We start from the raw sequence: 23,892 nt of genomic DNA, 5'->3' as shown, positions 1-23,892 counted from the left end.
AAAAATAAAGCTTTAGAACATTTGGAAGGGATTGGTTTTTTCCTTTACATTTCAACATAAAATAGAGAGGGAGGAGGCAGAAATGAAACTGCAATAAAATTCTGAAAGAGAATTAGAGAACTGGGAAGTCTTAAAATATAATGAAACAACCACCTAAAACAAATCTGTCCTTCCATCCTGCCAGCGAGAAAGGGGCATCTCCTCAGGTGGTCCTCTAGAGCTTTTTACCCCAACTCCTTGAAATTCAGTTATACATCTGGGATGCCTGCTGGGAAGCTCATGGTGGACGGGCATTCCTGTGTGGAGCAGAAAGATAGTTAATGATTTGGCTGGGACCAGAAATAAGAGCCTGGGGGAGAAGGGCAGAAAAGGGTGTGCCTGAACATTCCACACTCTCCAAACATACTTCAATAATATAAAACTTTAGTGGATAGGTCCAAAGAGTAAGCAGAGGGAGAGTCCTGCTTTAGGACTACTCAGGGCCTGATGTTTCTGGTTCAGCCAGCAGAACAATCAGTTATTTCTGCCAGACAAGCTGTTATTGAAGTGAGTGTACGCTTGGGGGCATGCATGGAAGTATATGCCCTTGTGTGTGTGTGGGGATGGGTGGGAAAGGTGTGTGAGGAGGTGTATGGATTTTATTTACAGTTTTAAGTAAAGAAGGATGCCTTTTCTTGAGTGAAATGATGGTGGCTATCCAGAAAGCCTGTCAGTAATGTTCTAGAGAGTTCTAGAAATCCCCAGGACCCAGTTACAGAGCTGGAATGTAGGGCTCCTAATTCCCCCTGGAGCTATAAAAGGCTGATAACAACTCCTGGTTATTACAGCTGTGATAAGCTGTTGTTGTGATGACTCAAAGGACTCGGAGCCAGTCCAGGCAACAGGACTTCTTCTGAGGCTCTGCTCAGGAAGGTGCTTCTGAGCTCTGTTCCAGTCCTTCCTCTAAACCTGCTCTAGAAGATTTGCTTCTACGGTAGCGTCCAAGAGTCCCTTCTTTCTCCAGGGCCCAGCCTTGGAGATTGGCTTTACTCCCATGCAGCTCTCTCCTGGAAAGCAGCACGCAGACTAACTTGTATTGTGTGCTTTAAAATTAGTTACTTGTTCTCCTCTAATATTTAACTTATTATGATGTATGTTTTCTTTACTAACACCCGTGAGGCATTGCAGCAAAGGGCATTGTTTAAAAAAAAAAATCAAATAAAATGATGTGTAATTAGGCCCTGGAAGTTGGCAGCTATGTGTCTAAGAACTGCATTGCCAGGGCATCCCTCCGGTCCCATGCCCATTAAGAAATATCTGCATATCAGTAAACTTGCCTGGGCAGCTTCATCTGTAGAGATGATTCAGGCATCTGGAGTTGCTGAGGGTGACAAAGCTTTGCTTCCCTCAGCAAAGAATGCTCTTGATGTCTTTGGGGCCTGAAATAAGCAGTTTCCTTTGGGAAGCTACAAACTAAGGGATCCAGGGATGAAGATTTTTCCCAACTATTGAATGTGAGATATCTTGGGACTTTTGGAAAGGTCAGATAATGGCCAAAAGAAAGACTATTTCTGAGTTCCTTGCTTGCAGAAGCTAAAAAAGATCATCTTTTTTGAAGTAAGAGGCCCACATTTTCCTTCCTTCACCAACCTTTTCCCCTTCTTCTCCCCCTGCTTCTCCCAGTTTTAGCTTTAAAACCATAGTTTTACACCATGGTAAAGTAGTAATATGTGGTATAGTGTGGGGATTTTTATTTTTTATTTATTTAAATTTTTTTATTAAATTTTTATTTTTGAAAATTACATTTAGTCAATTTAGAACATTATTCTTTGGTTATAAGAATCATGTTCTTTCCCTGCCTCTCCTCCCCCTCCCCCTTTCCATAGCCAACACGCAATTCCACTGGGTTTTACATGTGTCCTTGATCAGAACTGATTTCCATGTTGTTGATGTTTGCACTAGGATGATCATTTAGAGTATACATCCCCAATCATATCCCCTCAACCCATGTAATCAAGCAGTTGTTTTTCTTCTATGTTTCTGCTCCCATAGTTTTTCCTCTGGATGTGGATAGTGTTCTTTCTCATAGATCCCTCTTGGTTTTTCAGGATTATTGTGTTGACACTAATGGAGAAGTCCATTACATTTGATTATGCCACAGTGTATCAGTCTCTGTGTACAATGTTCTCCTGGTTCTGCTCCTCTCACTCTGCATCACTTCCTGGAGGTTGTTGCAGTCTCCATGGAATTCCTCCACTTTATTATTCCTTTGAGCACAATAGTATTCCATCACCAACATATACCACAATTTGTTCACCTATTCCCCAATTGGAGGGCATCCCCTCATTTTCCAATTTTTTTGCCAAGTGTGGGGATTTAAAAAAAATTATCTTTATTTTATTCCAATTGCAAATCTACACGTAAGTTTTCCAAAGTTACATGATTCATGTTGTCTCCCTCCCCTCTTCCCTACCCCATCCCAGAGTTGACATGGAATTCCACTGGATTATACAAATATTATCACTCAAAACATATTTCCATATTATTCATTTTGGAAAGTGAACAGTCTTATAAAACCAAAACCTCACATCATATACCCAAATAAACAAGTGATAAATCATGTTTTCATCTGCAGTTCTATTCCAACAGTTCTTTCTCTAGATACGAATAACATTCTTTTTTATAAGTCCTTCAGAATTGTCCTGGGTCATTGCATTGCTGGTAGTAGCAAAGTCTATCTATTTGATAATCCCACAGGGTAGGGATTTTTAACCTTGTAGTCTATTGTGCAATTGTTTTTCAGTCATGTCTGACTCTTTGTGACTCTATTTGGGATTTTCTTGGTAAAGATACTGGAATGGTTTGTAATTTCCTTCTCCAGCTCATTAAAAAAAAAACAACCCAAAAACCCAAGGCAAAGAGTTAAGCAATTTGCCCAGGGTCACCTAGCTAAGAGTCTGAGACTGGATTCAAACTCATGAATATGAGGTTTCCTGACTCCCGACATGGCACTCTATCCACTGTGCCACCTAGCTGACCTGTATCTTAGAAAGCTACTGACTACCCAAAAGGTCTGTGGATAGATTTCAGGGAGTTCTTAAATTTAGAATATTTTGATAATTTGATTTCAATATAATTGTTCTCTTTTATAATCCTCTATATTTTATTCATTTGTGTGTGTGTTGGGGTCTGGGTAGGGGGATGTAAAGGAAAGAGCCTATGTCTTCTTATCTCTTCCAGGTTGAAAGGGTGACTCTCACTTTTTGTAAGATTCCCAAAATTGCCCAGCACAGAAATATTGACCTGCTCTGTTTCCAAACTGGGCCAGTTTGTCCCTGCTTTGGTAACAACCACTCTTCCACCTGGAGGCTTATTGTATTGGTGCCAGATATTGCAGATACTCAATCAGCTTTAGCCTGATTTCAGTTCAGAATTCCCAGTCTCAAGAGACTTAACCACAGTCTACCCAAAGATCTGGGATTACGGTCATATGCCACCATTCCTAGTCTAAAGAAATTATTCTGAAAAGGTATCGATAGGCTGTACCAGAATTCACTCCTAGTAAATTAAAATGACTTTTACTAGCATTATTTTTTTTAAGCCCTTACCTTCCGTTTTGGAATCAATACTGTGTACTGGTTCCAAAGCAGAAGAGTGGCAAGGGCTAGAGGCAACAGGGTTAAGTGACTTGCCCAGGGTCACACAGCTGGGAAGTGTCTGAGGCCAGATTTGAACCTAGAACCTCCCATCTCTAGGCCTGGCTCTCAATCCATTGAGCTACCCAGCTGCCCCCTTTTACTAATTTTATGACCTTGAGCAAGTCATTTAGTCTCAGACTGAGGACCAGGTGATCATCCATGACCACTTACTGCTAAAGATACACCACTGAAGCCACATCTTACAATTTCTAGGGATGTAGTAATGGAAAATATTTTGGCAACTTTAAAGTGCTATATATGTTAGTTGTTAAAGTGCCACATAGGTGTCAGCAATTAATTTTTCATGAAAATAATGGGTGTTTTTTTTATTAAAAACAAAAGGATGGGTCCTCCCAGATGAACTTATTTTCTTTTAGATGTAAATTTTAAATCAAAGATACCTCTAATTTAAGTATAATGATCCAAAGTAGACTTCACTTTGGGACAAAAATCCACTATTTGACAAAAACTGCTGGGAAAATTGGAAAACAGTATGGGAGAGATTAGGTTTAGATCATCACCACCAAGATAAATTCAGAATGGGTGAATGACTTGAATATGAAGAAGGAAACCTTAAGTAAATTAGGTGAACACAGAATAGTATACTTGTCAGATCTATGGGAAAGGAAAGATTTAAGACCAAGCAAGAGATAGAGAATATTATAAAATATAAAATTAATAATTTTGATTACATTAAATTAAAAAGGTTTTGTACAAACAAAACCAATGCAACCAAAATTAGAAGGGAAGCAACAAATTAGGAAAAATCTTTATAACAAAAAACTCTGACAAAGGTCTAATTACTCAAATATATAAGGAGTTAAATCAATTGTACAAAAAATCAAGCCATTCCTCAATTGATAGATGGGCAAGGGACACAAATAGACAATTTTCAGATAACTATGAATAAGCACATGTAAATGTGTTCTAAATCTCTTATAATCAGAGAAATGCAAATCAAAACAACTCTTAGATACCACCTCACATCTAGCAGATTGGCTAATATAACAGCAAAGTAAAGTAATAAATGTTGGAGGGGAAGTGGCAAAATTGAGATATTAATGCACTGCTAGTAGAATTGTGAATTGATCCAACCATTCTGGATGGCAGTTTGGAACTATGCCCAAAGGGTTTTAAAAAACTTCCTGAGAACAAAAGATCAAGGATATCCAGGGAAATAATGAAAAAAAACACATATGATGGGGGCCTTGCAGTCCCTGACCTAAAACTATATTACAAAGCAGCAGTCATCAAAACAATTTGGTACTGGCTAAGAAACAGAAAGGAAGATCAGTGGAATAGACTGGGGGAAAGCGACCTCAGCAAGACAGTATACGATAAACCCAAAGATCCCAGCTTTTGGGACAAAAATCCACTATTCGATAAAAACTGCTGGGAAAATTGGAAGACAGTGTGGGAGAGACTAGGAATAGATCAACACCTCACACCCTACACCAAGATAAATTCAAAATGGGTGAGTGACTTAAACATAAAGAAGGAAACCATAAGTAAATTGGGTAAACACAGAATAGTATACATGTCAGACCTTTGGGAGGGGAAAGGCTTTAAAACCAAGCAAGATATAGAAAGAATCACAAAATGTAAAATAAATAATTTTGACTACATCAAACTAAAAAGCTTTTGTACAAACAAAACCAATATAACTAAAATCAGAAGGGAAACAACAAATTGGGAAAAAATCTTCATAGAAACCTCTGACAAAGGTTTAATTACTCATATTTATAATGAGCTAAATCAATTGTACAAAAAATCAAGCCATTCTCCAATTGATAAATGGGCAAGGGAAATGGATAGGCAGTTCTCAGATAAAGAAATCAAAACTATTAACAAGCACATGAAGAAGTGCTCTACATCTCTTATAATCAGAGAGATGCAAATCAAAACAACTCTGAGGTATCACCTCACACCTAGCAGATTGGCTAACATAACAGCAAAGGAAAGTAATGAATGCTGGAGGGGATGTGGCAATGTAGGGACATTAATTCATTGCTGGTGGAGTTGTGAATTGATCCAACCATTCTGGAGGGCAATTTGGAACTATGCCCAAAGGGCGACAAAAGAATATCTACCCTTTGACCCAGCCATAGCACTGCTGGGTCTGTACCCCAAAGAGATAATGGACACAAAGACTTGTACAAAAATATTCATAGCTGCGCTCTTTGTGGTGGCCCAAAACTGGAAAACGAGGGGATGCCTATCAATTGGGGAATGGCTGAACAAACTGTGGTATATGTTGGTGATGGAGTACTATTGTGCTAAAAGGAATAATAAAGTGGAGAAGTTCCATGGAGACTGGAACAACCTCCAGGAAGTGATGCAGAGCGAGAGGAGCAGAACCAGGAGAACATTGTACACAGAGACTAATACACTGTGGTATAATCGAACGTAATGGACTTCTCCATTAGTGGCGGTGTAATGTCCCTGAACAACTTGCAGGGATCCAGGAGAAAAAAACACCATTCATAAGCAAAGGATAAACTATGGGAGTGGAAACACCGAGAAAAAGCAACTGCCTGAATACAGAGGTTGAGGGGACATGACAGAGGATAGACTCTAAATGAACACTCTAATGCAAATACTATCAACAAAGCAATGGGTTCAAATCAAGAAAACATCTAATGCCCAGTGGACTTACGCGTCGGCTATGGGGGGTGGGGGGGAGGAAAAGAAAATGATCTATGTCTTTAACGAATAATGCTTGGAAATGATTAAATAAAATATATTTAAAAAAAAAAAACTTCCTGCCCTTTGATCCAGCCATACCATTGCTGGGTTGATATCCCAAAGAGATAATAAGAAAAAAGACTTGTACAAAAATATTTATAGCTGTGCTCTGGAAAATGAGGGGATGCCCTTCAATTGGGAAATGGCTGAACAAGTTGTGGTATATGTTGGTGATGGAATACTATTGTGCTCAAAGGAATAATGAACTGGAGTAATTCCATGTGAACTGGAATGACCTCCAGGGATTGATGCAGAATGAAAGGAGCAGAACCGGGAGAACATTGTACACAGAGACATCTGATACACTGTGGTACAATCGAATGTAATGGACTTCTCTACTAGCAGCAATGCAATGATCCAGGACAATTCTGAGTGACTTATGAGAAAGAATGTTATCCACATCCAGAGAAAGAACTGTGGGAGCAGAAACCCAGAAGAAAAACAACTGCTTGATCACATGGGTTGATGGGGATATGTTTGGGGAGGTAGACTCTATATGATCACTCTAGTGCAATTATCAATAATAAGGAAATAGGTCTTGATCAATGATACATGTAAAACCCAGTGGAATTGCTCGTTGGCTATGGGAGGAGGGGAGGGAAAGAACATGAATCATGTAACCATGGAAAAGTATTCTAAATTAATTAATTAAATAAAAATTTTCAATTAAAAAAACAAAGTAGACTTCAGGCTTATCTTTCCACTAAAAGTCAAGAATTTTTAATTAGGAAGGACTTTAAAGTTGAGTGAATTAATTAATATTGTCCAAAGCTAAAGAAGTGAATGTAGGTATTGTATATAATACTATTTTTTAGGGGGCAGCTGGGTAGCTCAGTGGATTGAGAGCCAGGACTAGAGATGGGAGGTCCTAGGTTCAAATCTGACCTCAGACACTTCCCAGCTATGTGACCCTGGGCAAGTCACTTGATCCCCATTGCCTAGCCCTTACCACTCTTCTGTCTTGGAATCAATGCACAGTATTGACTCCAAGATGGAAGGTAAGGGTTGAAAAAAAATACTATTTTTTATTAGCATGTTAAATTTTGCCAGAATACTTTAAGGGAAAACTCTAGGCTGCAAGATACCATCATCATTCTCAGCCATTTATAGTTCTTCTATGATTATTACTTCCATCTCTCCCAATTCCACTAATTCTTTCTGGGATCCCAAGTTGGGACAGCCCTCTCCACCCTTGCAACTGATAGGAGGAGCCATGCACCCCTACCAAGAAGTGGGGAATCCTTTTCTCTTTAGTTGAAGATTTTTTAAGTTGAGATTTTTCAACTTCTATAAGGGAAACTAAGAGAAACACATAAAGTCAAAGAAATGGATGAATTGAGAAAAATAGGATTTTTAATTTTGTTTTTAAATGCTAAAAACTGCAGATAGAATTACTGTCAGTTCCAATTTGGTTGAATTGGCTTTGTGGTGCTCTTCTAGGACAGCCATTATTGTTCTGTTTTTCTTACTTGACTTTAGCTGAAAGTGTCTGACTCTTAGCCCAAAGTAGATTAGGTTTGGTATTACTGGGGAGAAGGTTGGTGGGATTCTCCTAGAATCTTTTTGCTTGAGTTGGTCTTGTGTTTGGACCTTCAGGCCAATGTCTCTTGTCCTGCACGGTTTTGTATTTCATAATGAATCCATTCTCTCTGTTTTTTTTTTAACTCTCACTTTCTGTCTTAGAATCAATACTATGTTTGGTTCTAAGGCAGAACAGTAAGGGCTAGGCAATGGGGGTTAAGTGACTTGCCCAGGGTCTCACACCTAAGAAATATTGTAGGCTGGATTTGAACCCAGGATCTCCCATCTTTGGATCTGGCTCTACATTCATTCATGGTACTTGCAAGCTCTGTCCTTGTGTCTCATTATTAGGTAAAGAAGAAGATGCTGCCCTATCTGACTTCAAGAAGTTGTCTTTATGTTTTTAGGTCATCTTCTAGCAACTTTACAGTTACCTTCTTCTCCCCTTCTGAACATCTCTGTAAATCACCCATACTACCCTTAACCCATTTCTTAGGACCAGTTTTCAGAAAACATACCCATCAAACAGTTGTGAAGATTGGCTTTACCCCTGGGACATGGTAGACTTATTCATAATTGCCTAGGTTTGAGCAAGCCCCATCACACAGATAGTATTTCAGGAGGACATCTTCACAGGGGGACTGCTGAGATTACAAACCCCATGAGAATCAGGGCACACTGCTGACCAGTAGCTCCAGCAAGGAGCAGTTTGAGCATAAAGGTTTCTTTGTTTCATATATAATGGACAGCTTTACACTATGGTTCCTGGCATCCATGAACATATAGCTCTGAAGACCTTTTAAAAAGTATTATAGAAATAAGTGTTTCTTCTTCTTCTTCTTCTTCTTCTTCTTCTTCTTCTTCTTCTTCTTCTTCTTCTTCTTCTTCTTCTTCTACTACTACTACTACTACTACCTTTACTAAAGCCACCTAGCAAAGGGACTTTCTATTTCCTTGGAACTGGAAAATTCTCTACTACTATCCCAGCTGCACTCACTCCAGTGTTTTCTCTGCTGAAAAAAAAATTGGGGACACCAAGGGGATAGTTTTATGGTTCTGTAGATTGATCAGGGTGTGTCTTTCTCTTGGCTAAGCAAGCCTAATTTTTATGTCTTCTGCTCAGATTATTGGCTTCAAGATGACTAGCAGCTACTGAAAATAGTCCTTGAGGCAGCTTGGTGGATCAGTGCTTAGAGAGCTGATTCTAGAGGTCTAGGGTCCAAATGTGACATGGAGACCCTTCTAGCTGTATGACCACAGGCAAGTTACTTAATCCTAATTGCCTTGCCCTTGCCATTCTTATGCCTTGGAACTAATACTTCATAATGATTCTAAGACAGAAAGTAAATGTTTTAAAAAGAAAAGAAAAGAAAATAGTTTGGTCACCAAAATTCAGCTTAAAGCTTGCTAAAAACATAAGTGTCTAACTAGTCTCCCTGTACCTTGTCTGTTTTCTTCGACACTGCCTCCTTTTTCTCCCGTTTCCAATTCTGTGTCCATTGTTGGATGGACCACTGGACTCTTGTTTCCTACCTGAGGGAGGGCTTTAGTTATCCATTAATTTGCAGAGTCACAGTGACCATTATACTCTGGATACAGTGAATAGTCAGGACTTTTTTAGTTCAGGTCACCAGCTAAAATCATTTCTCTCGGTTCTTTTTTTAAAAGACTGATTCAATATGCCCATTCAGGGTAATCAAGTCATTCTAGTATTTTTTTGTGTGTATAATAAGTTTTTAATTCTACATTTAACATGGAGCCCAAGGAAGGACTCAAATCAGGTAGTTTCTTATGATAGCATAGTAATTTTTCAAGCATGTTAGGGTTTAATAATGTAATTTGAAAGAACGCTGTTTAGGTCTTTAGTTATGGCTACAGAAATAATAAAAGACTTGTGATTTCATTGATGCAAGGAGTGTCCTGAAAGGAAAAACCCTCTACCAATGGATACCAGTAACTACTCTGCAATTGTTAATATTGAGCATTTCTTGGCTCAGTAAGATGTGAAGCAGCTTGTCCAGAATTGCATGGAGAATATGTGTCAAAGGCCCCGGATCTTCATATTTTTTGAGACTGATTCTCTGTGTACTACTCTTATACCACCTCTCATTATAGTTTAAAAAATTAAGTTAATTGTTTTCAGTTAAAAAATCTCTCTTCCCTCCTATCCCACTCCTGAAAAAGAAAAAGAAAATCCCTGTAAAAACTATTCATAATTTAAGTGAAACAAATTCTCGCATTGACCATGTCCAAATACATTTGTGCCTCGTTCTGCCCCCCTGAGCCCACATCACCTCTCCCGGGATTCTCCAGTGTCTGAGAGTCTCTCTTCTCTGCCACTGACTAACCCCTCTCCCTCCACCCCCATTTTAAGGGCCCAATGACTAGCACCCCAATCCCATTTAATCACTTAACATCAGATTAGCTTTTCCAAAGGAATATTTATTTCAAAGATATAACAAATAAAAACATATAAACCGATAATCCCCCAAACCTCAGGGACATAATCCCTCCTACACTACCATAGTCTCCAGGAAGGAGACTGGGATTAGACTCCCAGCAAAACTCAACTCCTCAGAGTTCTGTGATCATGAGCATGCTGCTTAACCTCTGCCTGCCTCAGTTTCCTCATTTGTAAATTGGGGATAATAATAGCACTTGCCTTTCAGGGTTCTGGAGAATTGAAGTGTCATAATCAGATCTGTGCTTGATAGCTTGCTATGATAGGAGGCACAGGGCAGTGGGTAAGTAGAATAGCTGGAAGTCACTGCTGCCCCCAGATCTCTATAGCATGGCTGGCAACATCAATAAGTTGGTCTGGTCTGGATAGGACCACCTGCAACCATTTATCTCAAGCAGTGAGGGTCTAGAAGTGAGAAGTGGGCCATTTGGAGCCACAACATCAGTCAATCACATGTAAAAGCCAGTGGAATTGTGTGTTGGCTATGGCAGGGGGTGGGAGGAGGGGAGAGGAAGAACATGAGTCATGTAACTATGGGAAAATTTTCTTAATTAATAATGAAATGAAATAAAATAAAATAAATCTACATATTGCAAGGAAAAAAAAACCACCCAACATCAGTCAGTGACATTTGGAATTTTAAACATGCCATTTAGGTGAGAGGGCAGAAGCTCAGAACCATTGTTCTCTTGAAAAACAAGTTATTTCTGAGTTATTTCTGAAAAGCCTTGCCATCTCAGATTGCCCTTCCTGGAACTCAGCCCCTTCTCCAAGGGAAAGTGCCAAGTCCAGCCACACAGCACAGAAGATACCCAAGGGAGGACAAGACAGAGGTAATGCCCTCTTGGCAATGCCTTCTTTCAAAATGGTGCCCAAGAAGGCATAAAGATGGATCCATGTAAGAGGAACCTTTCAGAAAGACCAGACAAAGAAATCATTTCTTCTTGAAGTTGGGGGGCTTAGCAGGATCTGATGTTTACTTTGCCACTAGCCAAATCTGCCCAAAGATAAAAGGGCTATGTTCAGACTAATCATTCACCAGAAAGTCACCACCCTTTCTCCTCTTCCAGTGTCCCAGCTGCATGCTGCCTCTACACACCAGCAATGATGGTGTAATGAATGGCTATGCCATTCACCTGCTTCCACCTCCACTCCTGTCCCTAGCTATTATGCTAACTTGTGCGTCATTCAGGGTCAGAACCTGGCTTCGCTTTTGGAATGTGTCTCACAAATCTCATTGACTCATGCTCCCACCCAGGATTTTCCCTGAAATATCTATATGTTTTCCTGTTGATGACTCTTCTTTTGGGGAGCCACATGGATATGCTGGTTTCCCTCTAGGTCCCAGTTGCCAAGTCTCTGTCCTAACTACTAAGTCTGTGGCTCCAGCTCTCAAAGAATGTTTTTATATCATTCCGTGTTTCCATCTGACTCTAGTTCCCTATAGGGGCGGCAATGACACACAGTCCCTGAGGAATCGTGTCTTTCCTGCGTCTGAATTCCAATCATGGACTCTTCTTATCTTTATCTTCTCCTTTAAAGCCCGAGGACATCCTTTACAGAACATGTCTAGGCAGACCGACTGCATTCTCCCCCATGTTAAAGAATTTGTAATCCCTGCAGATTATGCCAGTGTGCCTTCTGTACTGGAAGTCACCGATAGACTATGTGGGTGACAACCTTGCTCACCAAAACCAGGACATCACCACTTTCGAATTCTCAATCAATAAGTCCTTAAAAATGGGGGAAGGTAGATGGTTCGGTGGATTGAGAAATGTCTGGCCTCAGATACTTCCCAGCAAGTCACTTAACCCCCATTGCCTAGCCCATACTGCTCTTCTGCCTTGGAACCAATATGTAGTATTGATTCTAAGACAAAGGTATGGGCTTAAAAAAATGTACTTGGAACCCTAGCTGTGTGACTGAACAAGCCACTGAACCCCCATTGCCTAGCCCTTGCCACTCTTTTACCTCAGAACTAATAATATACAGTGTTGATTCTAGACAGAAGATAAGGGTGTTTTTTGAAATAAGCACTTAAAATTTACAAAAAGGTACATGGAGTAGAAAAAAAGGAACTCATATCTGTGGACAATTAGCAGCGAAATAGTTATAGCCCATCTTCCAGTTAGTGCAATTACCCTTTTTTGCTCTCACCTCAAAGGAGTTCAGTCAGTCCCAGCAAAACGTGTAGCACCAGTGAGTCCAATGTCTAGTTTTTTCAATACTAGTCCCAGAGCCAACATATTGTCAGCCACTCTCCTTCCTTCTGGGGTTCGTGCTCTGTAGCTGCGCTGTCTTTGTCCCACCTGCAGCCACTGCTGCCATCTCCCAGCATAACTCCTTAATTGTGCTGTTTCCTCCAGCTCCCCGTTTGGTTCACGTACATCCTAGCGCTCACTCGGAAACCTCTGCTTCTGTAACCACCAAATTCTGTCCCTCATCGCCAGGCAACATGGAAGCCTCTTCTTCCTCTCTCCTATGGCGTGGGTTCCTGGGGTTTCAAAGGAAAAGACTCCCTGGTTTCTTTTGGAGCTGCCCAACTCCGTGGTGTCTTCCATCTAAGACTCATGCCTTCTTTCTTCTTCAGCAAAGCTGGTTGCGACCTCCCTGGTATATCTGGTGCAATCCTCTGACCAGAGAGAAAGCAGATCTTTTCAGTTTGCTCCTGTGTATAATCCTCAGTCTAGGCAATAAGCCTCTGTCATTCACTGCAGCCCAAGGCATCACCAGTCGTCTTGACTTTTGCCTTTGCACTGGACTCCGGAAGAGAAAGGGAGGCTGGTGACTTTGTACAATTCTGACTCATTTAAATCCCATTTATTCATAGATCAGAAGACATCGCTTGAAGTCATTTTGGTCCTTTGTGAATATGAAAGGCAACCACCAACCAACACTTTTTCCAGTTAATCAGGTAACAGCATCATCACTTCAAATCATGGCAAAGATGCACATTGTGCTCCTCTATAGATCCCATTTACACAGGAGCAAGTGGTTCTGTCTACTGCTTTGGAAATTTAAGGGAATGCACTGGTTTGAGTTATGAGATATAATAAGTAAGTCGAGAAAATCTTCCATATTCAAAGACTTCCAAATTCACAGATTATAGTAAAAAAAAAAATCTGGAACTGGAAAGGGCCTTGGAAGTCATGGAAACCAGCATTCTCATTTATAACTAGGAAACTGAATCCCAGAGAACTTAAATGACTAGTCTCAGACACACAGGTGGCAAAGTATTTGAATCCAAGTCCTGTGACTCCAAGCAGCTGGGTGGCACAGTGTTGGGCCTGAAACCAGGGAGATTCACCTTCATGAGTTCAAATCCAACCTCTTATACTTACTAGCTGTGTGGCCCTGGGCAACTCACTTAACCTTGTCTGCCTCAGTTTCCTCATCTATAAAATGAATTGTAGAAGGAAATGGCAAACCATTCCAGTATCTTTACCAAGAAAACCCCAAAAGGGATCAAAAGTGAGTCAGACACGACTGAAAAACTACTAAATAAGAAGCCTAGATGGATTTTTCTGTACACCACACTCATTTTCAGGGCTCATCCATGGAGAGGATGAGAACAGACTTGAATATTTATCATATAAATTCTGGTAGAGCCTAAATACTAAGAGATAAGTATGGCCTAGCCTGGCTGGGTCTGTGGGTTCCAACAATGGTGCCTTTGTTCTTTGTCAATCCCTAATTGTCTTCTCTGTTCCTGCCTTAGTGTTTGCTGAATGGCTCAGATTCTCCAGTCTTCAGGTGTTCCTAATTAATCATAGGTGGCCTGTGCTGAGTCACAAGGCAGCCTGGGAGACAGAAAGAGATAGGTTCACATCCTTCTTCTGACCAATACCAGCTGGGTGACCCTGGGCAAGATGCTTATATTTTCTGTGCTCATCTGGCAGTCACCGAAACTGGAAGTTGCAGAAGGTTTCATGATCATCACTGGCAGAATTGGGGTGGAGAGTTTCCCACAGGAGTGAAATGAGTAAATATGGACCCCTCTCATCCCCCTCCCTCCCCCCCAAAAAATTTGCTAAGTTTCTGGTTTGTCTACCAGGACATACACAGGGAGAATCTATAGACTACCAGAAGTGAGTTTCCAAAGGCAGAATGGATTGTGGTATAACTGGGTAAACCCTTATCTAACCTATCTAACCCCAGATCTAACCCTAACCCACATGGAGAGAAGATATTTGTTCTCTCTTGCCTGGAAGATGAAGAAAATGGAGAAATCACTCCCAGGACAAGAGCAGGATTTCCCCAACTATTTGAGATGGTGGGTGAAGCCTTACCCTTGAACACAGCCTCCTCTCCTGAGGATAGGGATCTTCCTTCTTCCAAGAAGTGCCCAGTACCTCTCCACCAGCCTCCTGGTATTTGGAGCTGCTACTATTACCTCTATTTCTTTCAAAGGCAGAATGTCTCCTAACACCATGAAGGTTCCTCCTCCTTTCCCTTTTCCCCAGTCCTGAAATCCCAGAAGGAAGACTTGAGAGAAATAGCTGCCCTGAGGATGTGGATGACAAGAAAATAGGAAAAAGTCACTTCTCCAGGACCCTGTCTCTCTTGGCTTCATCTTGGTACCACACTTTTCCACTGGGGCAGATTCACCCAAGCGAACCAGCTCTAGATGTATTCCTCCACTGTCCAGGCCTTCTAGACCACAAGCCGAGGCCTGGAGCTTTCAAAGATGAGTGTGACCACATGGTGTGTGGTCATCCCAGACTCTGAGAAGCTGACTCTCCAGCTCCCGGCTTTCCCTGACCCTATTTCCCATGGCTTGTTTATTTGTTTTATCTGGGGGGGGGAACTAAGCTGTATTCTTTTTATTGGTGTTCTGAAAATAATAAATACTCTTAAAAGTTTGCAAAAGTAAAACAAAAATGTTTTTATTACTGTAAAAAATGAAAAATGCAAAAAAAGAATCTAATTCTGTTCTGCTACTGGCCCACTGGCTTGTGGGTGAGGAGAGGTCACTGAAAAGATACTTTTCTGAAACCCTCTCCACAACCTAGATAGAAACTGAGGGGCCCCTATTTGAGAAAATCTACCTAGGGAGTCTATGCAAGTATCTGTGGCCTTAAAAAAATATCGTGATGTCCTTAAGGTCAGTTGAGAGTTGGAACATGGCACTGATTGATAAGCACATTTGTTGAAAAGTGATCTTTCATTAAAGGAATGGTGGGATTCCCTTGTGGGAGAAGTAAATTGGTTTTTAAAACTCCATCATTTTTCCAGTTCAAAACAGGGATATTGCTGGTTTTCAGTGCTCCTATGGTTTCTGCCAGCGCTTTACTGTACTAGTACCAGCTACTATCTTGGACACAACAGCAATTATCTGTCCTGTGCCCTCCCTGGTCATCACCAATAACCTCAAAAATGAAATTCTTAGTTCTTACCTCTCCCAGATAACCAAATGACCGAACATCACTATAAGTCTGTGTGATTCCTTTTTGATCATACATAGTGGTACAAATTGGCCCTAGAAACATTAAAACCAAGCTGGCCTCACTTTATCACTGATGACCACACTCTGGGGACGAATTATGATTTTATTCATTCTGATGGGTGAAGTATTTCTCACACCAGGCACAAGCATAACTTAAAAGAAAAATTCTGTGAAAATAAGTGATTATTGGACCTGCTATCCAAATAAGATCCAGACCTCTGTGAGACAAAGTGTTTTTTTGGTCACAAGACCATAAATGGGTAGTTAGCTCTCTATGTTATGTCACCATGTCTCTAAGCTATAAATATATTTCTATTTAAGAGTTATATGAAGGACTATAGTAAGTAAAAATCTTGAGAGTATGACCACAGTGGTAAAAATTGTTGATAACATAATAATATATGATGACCATGATAACAATATAGGTTTTTCAAATTCATGCAGTGATTTTTCTAAGCAACATTTTATTGCATTATAATTCCCTCTACTCATGACCGGGCTCTCATCCTCCAAGAGTATGCCCTTTAATAATTCTCTTTTTCATCCTCGGTTGTTCTTTCTCTTCCCTCCACTGTCTATATACATGAGAGGCTTTCCCCATCCTTAAAAAACTGTCTTCACTTAACTCTGCTGTCTCCTGAAGCTTCTGTTCTCTTTTACCTCTCCTTTATCTCGAATTACTAGAAAGAATCATCTACCTTCCCACGACCCAGAACCTTCTCTCTATGACTGATAATCTCACCAGTCAACCATGATTTTCTCTAAGGTTACCAACAATGTCAAATACTAAATTTGATGGACTTTTCTCAGTGCCCATGTCACTCAATCTCTCTGAAGCTTTGGACAGTGTTGACTACTTCCTCTTCCTGAATATCATCTCCTCTCTCTATTCCTGGACCTTTCAATTCCATTAAAATGTAAGTTCCTCACTAATAGGGTTTATTTCATTGCATTTGTATACCCAGCACAGTTCCTGGCACAAAGCAGGCTTTTAGTAAATACTTGTCCATTGATGTTAACTGTGTTCTCCGTCTAGGCCAGTCTACCTGTCTGAATGCTTCTTCCCAGTTTCCTTTGCCTTATTACCATCCATCTCCTACCTCCTAAGCATGAGTGTCCCTTAAAGTTCTGACTAGGTCATCTTCGCTTTTGTTCGGTTATTACACCCACTACTGGCTTCTTTCAAAACCCTGTTAAAATCTCATCTTCTACAGGAAACCCTCCCCCACCCCCCAATGCTAATGCCTATCCTCTATTGATTATTTCCTATTGATACAGTACATAACTGACTGTGCATATTTATTTGCGTAATAGCTCCCCTATTAGATGGTGAGTTCCTCAAGGGCAGGAGACTGCCTAGTGACTGGCACTATGTAGTAGTAGTAGATGCTTAATAAAAACTTACATTTTGACTGACTGAGATGACTCCCATGTCTTTCCTGCCCTTGTCTCTCTCTTGAATCTCCAATGGTGTCCCATTGGACTTCTCTATTCATAAGCATTTCATATGAAGCATGTGTAAATTTTAAAAATTAACGCTTAATACTCCAAGTATTATATTTATTAATATTTAACTTGAAGCAAAGGGAAAATAAAAGGCTAGAGAAACCGAGAAAGCTCACCAGTTTTCCACGTGGAAAAGAGAATGAGGGAGGCAGTACCCACAGCTTAAAACCTACAACATAAAGGATGTACATAAACAGAAAGGGAAAAGGGAATTTGGGGCAATGAAAGAATGCTGGGAGATGAAGTCTAAAGGATAGAAAATTTCCACTTATATACATGTCTCAAACAGAACTCATTATTTCTCCCCCTAAGCCTACCCTTCCCATATAATTGGGGAAAAAATAAACCTACCCCTCCCTTTATTTTTGTCAAGAGCACTTCAATCCTCCCAGTCATCCAAGATGCAATCCTGAAGTCATCCTTGACTTTTCTCCCTAGTCTTTCCAAATATAATCAGTTGCTCAGGGCTACATTTTACCTCCCTAACATTTTTTGTGTCTGTCCTCTTCTATCTATTCACAAGGTCCCTATGTAAATTCAGGTCCCATCACCTCTCACCTGGATGATCTTTCTACTAGAGTAGCTTCTTAATCGGTCTCCTTGCTTTCAGTCTAGCCCCTCACCAAGTCAACTTCCACAGAGCTTCCAAAATACTTTCCCCAAAATACAGAATCATGTTATTAAAAAATTGTCAGTACTTCCCATGTGTAATAGGAGAGAGAGAATTTGGAACTCAAAATTTTTTTTAAATGCATGTTAAAAAGTTTTTACTTGTGTTTTGGAAATAATTAATGAAATAAACAAAAATACCTTCATTTTAAAAAATGTCATTAGTGCCTTATTGCCTTTAAAACAATGTACAAACTCCTCCATCTAGCATTTAAAGCTCTCCATGATTTAGCTCCAGTCTACCTTTCCAGACATTTCATATTTTTCTCCTTCATGTACTTTCTATACATTCTAAAGTATCTTTATTGCTACTTTTTCTTTATTTTGTGGATCCTCTCTTTATTTTTAAAAATCTTGGTTGTTTCTGGTTTTAAGGGGACATGGCCCCCAGCATGTAAATCTGTCTTATCTTCCAGACAACCTGGCCTCCTAGTTATTCCCCAAACCCAACATTCCACATCCTGTCTTCTTCATTGACTTTGCCCAGACTGTCTTTCTGCCTAGAATGAATTCCTGTCTCATCTTTCACAATCTATGTTTTTTTCCAAGGCTCAGATTAGGTACAATCTCATGGGTGACTCCTTTCTTTGCTCCTACCTCAACCCCCAATTGTTAGTATTTTCCCTCCTCAAATTAGGTTATATTTACTTATATGTACATATTTTATTACCCACCCCACCCTTCTCCACACACACACACACACACACACACACACACACACACGCATCGCCCTCTAGAATATAAACTCTTTGAAAGGCTGTTTTGTTTTTGTCTTTGAATGTTTAGCACCCAATATAGTGTCTTGCCCACAGGACATATTTCATAAATGCCTATTAAATAGAGTTAAATTGATACCTACGTACCATCTGGCCTTTCATGGCTAAGCATAGCTCCAATGTGGAAAATGAAGCATCTGTGGCAATAATCCACTCATGGTAATGTCCTAATACAGATTTGGAAGTCAATAACAAGTTGAAATTCTAGAAAATATCTTTATGCTTTAGAGTTCTAATTCACAGAACACATTTTTCTAGCTGGTGATAAAGGAGCTTAGCAAAGGTTCCTTTTGTAGAAAAAAAATGTATGGTAGAAATTCAGGAGACAAAAGGAGATGATGCTTTCTTTGGTTTTGAACTGGACATATCTTTGGAATGTTGTATATCCCCATGACGTAGCATTGATAGAATAGCCTAAAAGTAATGCGACTCTGGAAACTTGGATTTCAACTTTTCTCTTTTTTCACTCTGATGCCTGATGTGGTGAAATAACACAAAACTTTCTAAAGTCTTGCCACAAATTCATCTTTTTGTGTCAATGATGAGTAAAATACAGCCTCACACTTGGAATCCTAGGAAGAAGGGTTCTTTGTGATACCCTGGGAAATTCCAGAGGCAACAGAAGTTATGAACTACAACAAATACAAGATACAGCAAACATTTGTTAAGTGTTTGCTATGTCGGAGGCACCAAAGAGATTTACCTTAGAATACACTTGGTGGCTCTGACTGTAGCTTCATCATGAGCAGCTATTGATAAATCCAGGACTAGGTCAGATTTTGTCAAGGCCTTTCCTCCAGTTAGAACAGTAAGAAGTTGATAGTAGATATGAAATATGAGTGCTGCTTAAGTGCCTTATTAAAAATGTACTTGTGGACACCATAAATTTTACTTTACTATTTTTTTCTCTATTTTGAAGATCTCTTTATTGTTGGATCTTTTATTTTATAGTTTCTACAGTCATAGCTGGCAACATGTAAAATTGCCTTAAAGGCATGTTCTACCAGAGCCTGTACTGAGCATAGCAAACAGGCAGTCTATGATTATCCACATTCCTAGTTTGCTTGGTTTCACTCAGCTTTTCTGACAATTTTGACTTGTTCTGATGTTTTACTGTTTCTCTCTCTTCCTGTCATCTCTCACATCTGACCTTCTTTCTCTAATCATACAGCTACCATATTAGTTCAGGCCCTCTTTACCTCTCACCTAAATTCTTATAACTGAATCTTAATTTGCTCCCCACCCTTTGGTCTCACTCCATTTTAGTCTATCCAACATACTGCTGCCAAAATAATTTTTCATTAGTATACAATCTGATGATATTACTTCCCTCCAGTTTTTCCTGAGGCTACCATTTTGTGGAGGGGCCAAGGTTGGTCTTCATTCCCCTCCTGTTCTTGTTTCTGACTTCCAGACTTCAAAATGATGCCTTTTCCATTGTCTCATCCTGGAATTTCCCTCGGTGCCTGGGGCCTCCTTTTCTTTGAACATAGAACCATTCCTGTGGTCTCCTTGACCTGGAACATTCCCCTGAAAAGCATATGCCTGTTCCCATTGATAAATTCCTCTTTCCCTCCCCTACCCCCTACCACTCTTCCATAGCCAACATGCAATTCCACTGGGTTTTACATGTATCATTGATCAAGACCTATTTCCAAATTATTGATATTTGCACCAGGGTGATCATTTAGAGTCTACATCCCCAATCACCATGTGATCAAGCAGTTGTTTTTCTTCTGTGTTTCTACTCCCACAGTTCTTTCTATGGATGCGGATAGTGTTCTTTCTCATAAGTCCCTCAGAATTGTCCTGGATCATTACATTGTTGCTAGTAGAGAAGTCCATTACATTCGATTGTACCACCATGTATCCGTCTCTGTGTACAATGTTTTCCTGGTTCTGCTCCTCTCACTCTGCATCACTTCCTGGAGGTTATTCTAGTTCACATGGAATTCCTCCAGTTCATTATTCCTTTGAGCACAGTAGTGTTCCATCACCAACATATACCACAATTTGTTCAGCCATTCCCAATCGAAGGGCATCCCCTCATTTTCCAATTTTTTGCCACCACAAAGAGTGCAGCTATGAATATTCTTGTACAAGTCTTTTTCCTTATGATCTCTTTGGGGTATAAACTCAGCAGTGGTATGGGTGGATCAAAGAGTCTGCTTAGCTTTTAAAACTCTACACAATTTGACTTAAACCTATCTCTGCAGACTTACTGGACATCATTCCTTCTTCCATATTCCGCAATCCAGCCAAACTGGCCTTTCCTCTGTTCTTTACCCATGACACTCTGGTTTCCATGTCTTTGTGATAGCTATATCCCTGGTGGCCCCCATGATAAAGGGGGTAGTCTCTCCTTCCTTTCACCTCAAAGAGTTCCTCTTTTCCTTCAAGGTGCAGTTCATCTACTAGAACACTGTATATGATAACAGATATATTGTATGATGATCAGCTGTGAAGGAGTAAACCATCATCAGCAAAGCAAGTGTCCAAGATAACCCCAAGGGTCTCATGATAAAAATGGTATCCATAGTCAAAGAAGGAACAATTGGAGTCTGACTCCAAGATCAAGAATTCCATTTTTCATTTTATTTCCTTCATGAGTTTTTCATGTGTGTGTGTGTGTGTGTGTGTGTGTGTGTGTGTGTGTGTATGATATGTCTTTTTTCCTGGTTTGAAGACTATGGAAATAAGTATTGAAAATAATACTGGTATAATCTATATTAGAATATTTACCATCTTGGGGTGATGGAAAAAGAGAGAGGGAGGGAAAAGTGGAGGGGGGAAGGGAGAGAATCTGAATCATAAAATGTCAGATAATAATTGTTAAACATTGTTTCTACATGTAATTGAAGAATTTTTTAAATAAAATTTTATTTAGTTATTTATTTTTTTACTTTTAAACATTCTTTTATTTGGTCATTTTCAAACATTATTCATTGGAAACAAAGATCATTTTCTTTTCCTCCCCCCACCCCCCCCCGCCTGCCACCCCTGAAGAGTTTTTTAAAGTTAAAAAAAGATGTAGTTTAAGCAAGTTTTGTGCAGTCTTTTCTAACCTTCCTCTGAACTACTAGTTCCTTTCCTCTCAAATAACTTTGTATTTAATTACATTGTATATAATTATATTAATTAACTTTATTTCTGTTATATATACATATATACTACATGCTTTTATATATATATATGTACATTTTTATATGTAGCTTTTCCTTCACTATTAGAATTTCAGCTAATTTTAAGGAAAGATTATTTCACTCTTTGACCTTTTAAAAAAAAAATACTTGTTGGGGGCAGCTGGGTAGCTCAGTGGATTGAGAGCCAGTCCTAGAGATAGGAGGTCCTGGGTTCAAATTTGGATTCAGGCAGTTCCTAGCTGTGTGACCCTGGGCAAGTCACTTAATACCCCCTCCCCCTCCCCTTGCCTAGCCCTTACCACTCTTCTGTCTTGGAACCAATACACTGTATTGATTCCAAGACCGAAGGTAAGGTTTTTAAAAAAAAAAAGAATAATCAGCCCATCAACAAGTTTTTCTTTCAAACCCCTTACCTTCCAACTTAGAATCAATACTATGCATTGGTTCCAAGGCAGAAGAGTGATAAGGACTAGGCAATGGGGGCTAAGTGACTTGCCCAGGGTTATACACCTGGGAAGTGTCTGAGGCCAGATTTGAACCTAGAACCTCCCATCTCTAGACCTGACTCTCAGTTCACTGAGCCACCCAGCTACCCAATTGTCCCCTTGATGGACTGATTAATTGAATCCTCTTGACCTTGTTTCCAATTTTGGTCACCAAAGCTCCTCTTCCACTGCTGTTATGTTTAGTGATTAGAAGACTCCTCTAGCTCTTCCCCACTGGTTTCTGGCCCTTGGTTCTGTACATTGACCGCTGCTTCCTTCCCAGCCCTTCTGAAGTTGTTGCTTAGCAATGACCCCAGTCAAAAGAGTTCTATTTCCACCTTTCTTGGAAATAAATTTTCCTGGCTAATTCATTTGGTGGGACAAAGCATTCAGTATTGGAATAGTTGATACAGGTCTCAATTTGGGGTACTTTATTATATTCTTATTTTTATTTTTAAAATGCAATGGATGAATCACCATGGAATGACTTTGACTCTACTAGAAAGTTTCTAATTCCTTCCCCAACATCTTGGGAAATCTAAGATTTCCTATAGTTGACCTATGTCTGGACTCCAAAGAATGTCAGGAATTCAGGATTCTTTTGTTCAGGGCCATCTATATTGTTTATTTCATAAGTCTCTCTAGAACAATCCTACAGCACCTGGTGACTGCTAGCAATCTCTTCAGGACAATGCAAAGCAGCCACCCAGGGTCAGCCCCAGTTCCAGAGCAGAATCCATAGTTGTTTATCTCAAGCACTTAAATGTGGAATTACATTGCCTGCGATTATCCAGCTTTAGCTGTATCCCATCCTACTCAACAGAATGAGAATGCCCAGTACCAGTATATGGACAGTATGCAAGTGAGTTTTCCATATGATTGAATTTGACTGCTATAGACTCTACAAGTCCAAAATCCTGCTTTGGAATCAATGGAGCTTTTACTATAGAAATTCTAAAGGTACACAAACACAATCCAGTTCAACAATATAAAACATTCATTAAGCCCTTGTTTGTGTGGCTGCCACTGGGGATGCAAACAGTCCCTGTCCTCAAATAGCTTACATTGTACTTGGGAGGGGTGGAATGAAATACAGCACAAACATTGATAAATCATTATAAAACAGATACACATAACAGCTATTTATTGGCTAAATTTACTGAGTTTTAGATTTAAGTATATTTAAAGCAAGCAAAAAAAACCCCACATACATCTGACTACTCTCAAACTCTGGCTATTTATACTTTCCTCAATTAGCTGTGTTTTGTCAAGTAGTAATATATGCAGGACATGGATCACATTTGTTTAAGAGGGACTAAAGCTTTAAAAATGTTTATAAATATGACCACTGCAGAGTTTCTGGGGCACAAATGCTAAATCCTCTAAATTCTAAGAATGCTGACTCCTCACCACTCAAATCCATAATCTAGCCTTGCAGAGATTTTGACTCTGAGAAGCATCCT

Source organism: Monodelphis domestica, chromosome 4 (genome assembly GCF_027887165.1).
Source record: "Monodelphis domestica isolate mMonDom1 chromosome 4, mMonDom1.pri, whole genome shotgun sequence".
NCBI lineage: Eukaryota > Metazoa > Chordata > Mammalia > Didelphimorphia > Didelphidae > Monodelphis > Monodelphis domestica.
Note: the sequence above shows the minus strand (reverse complement) of the source record.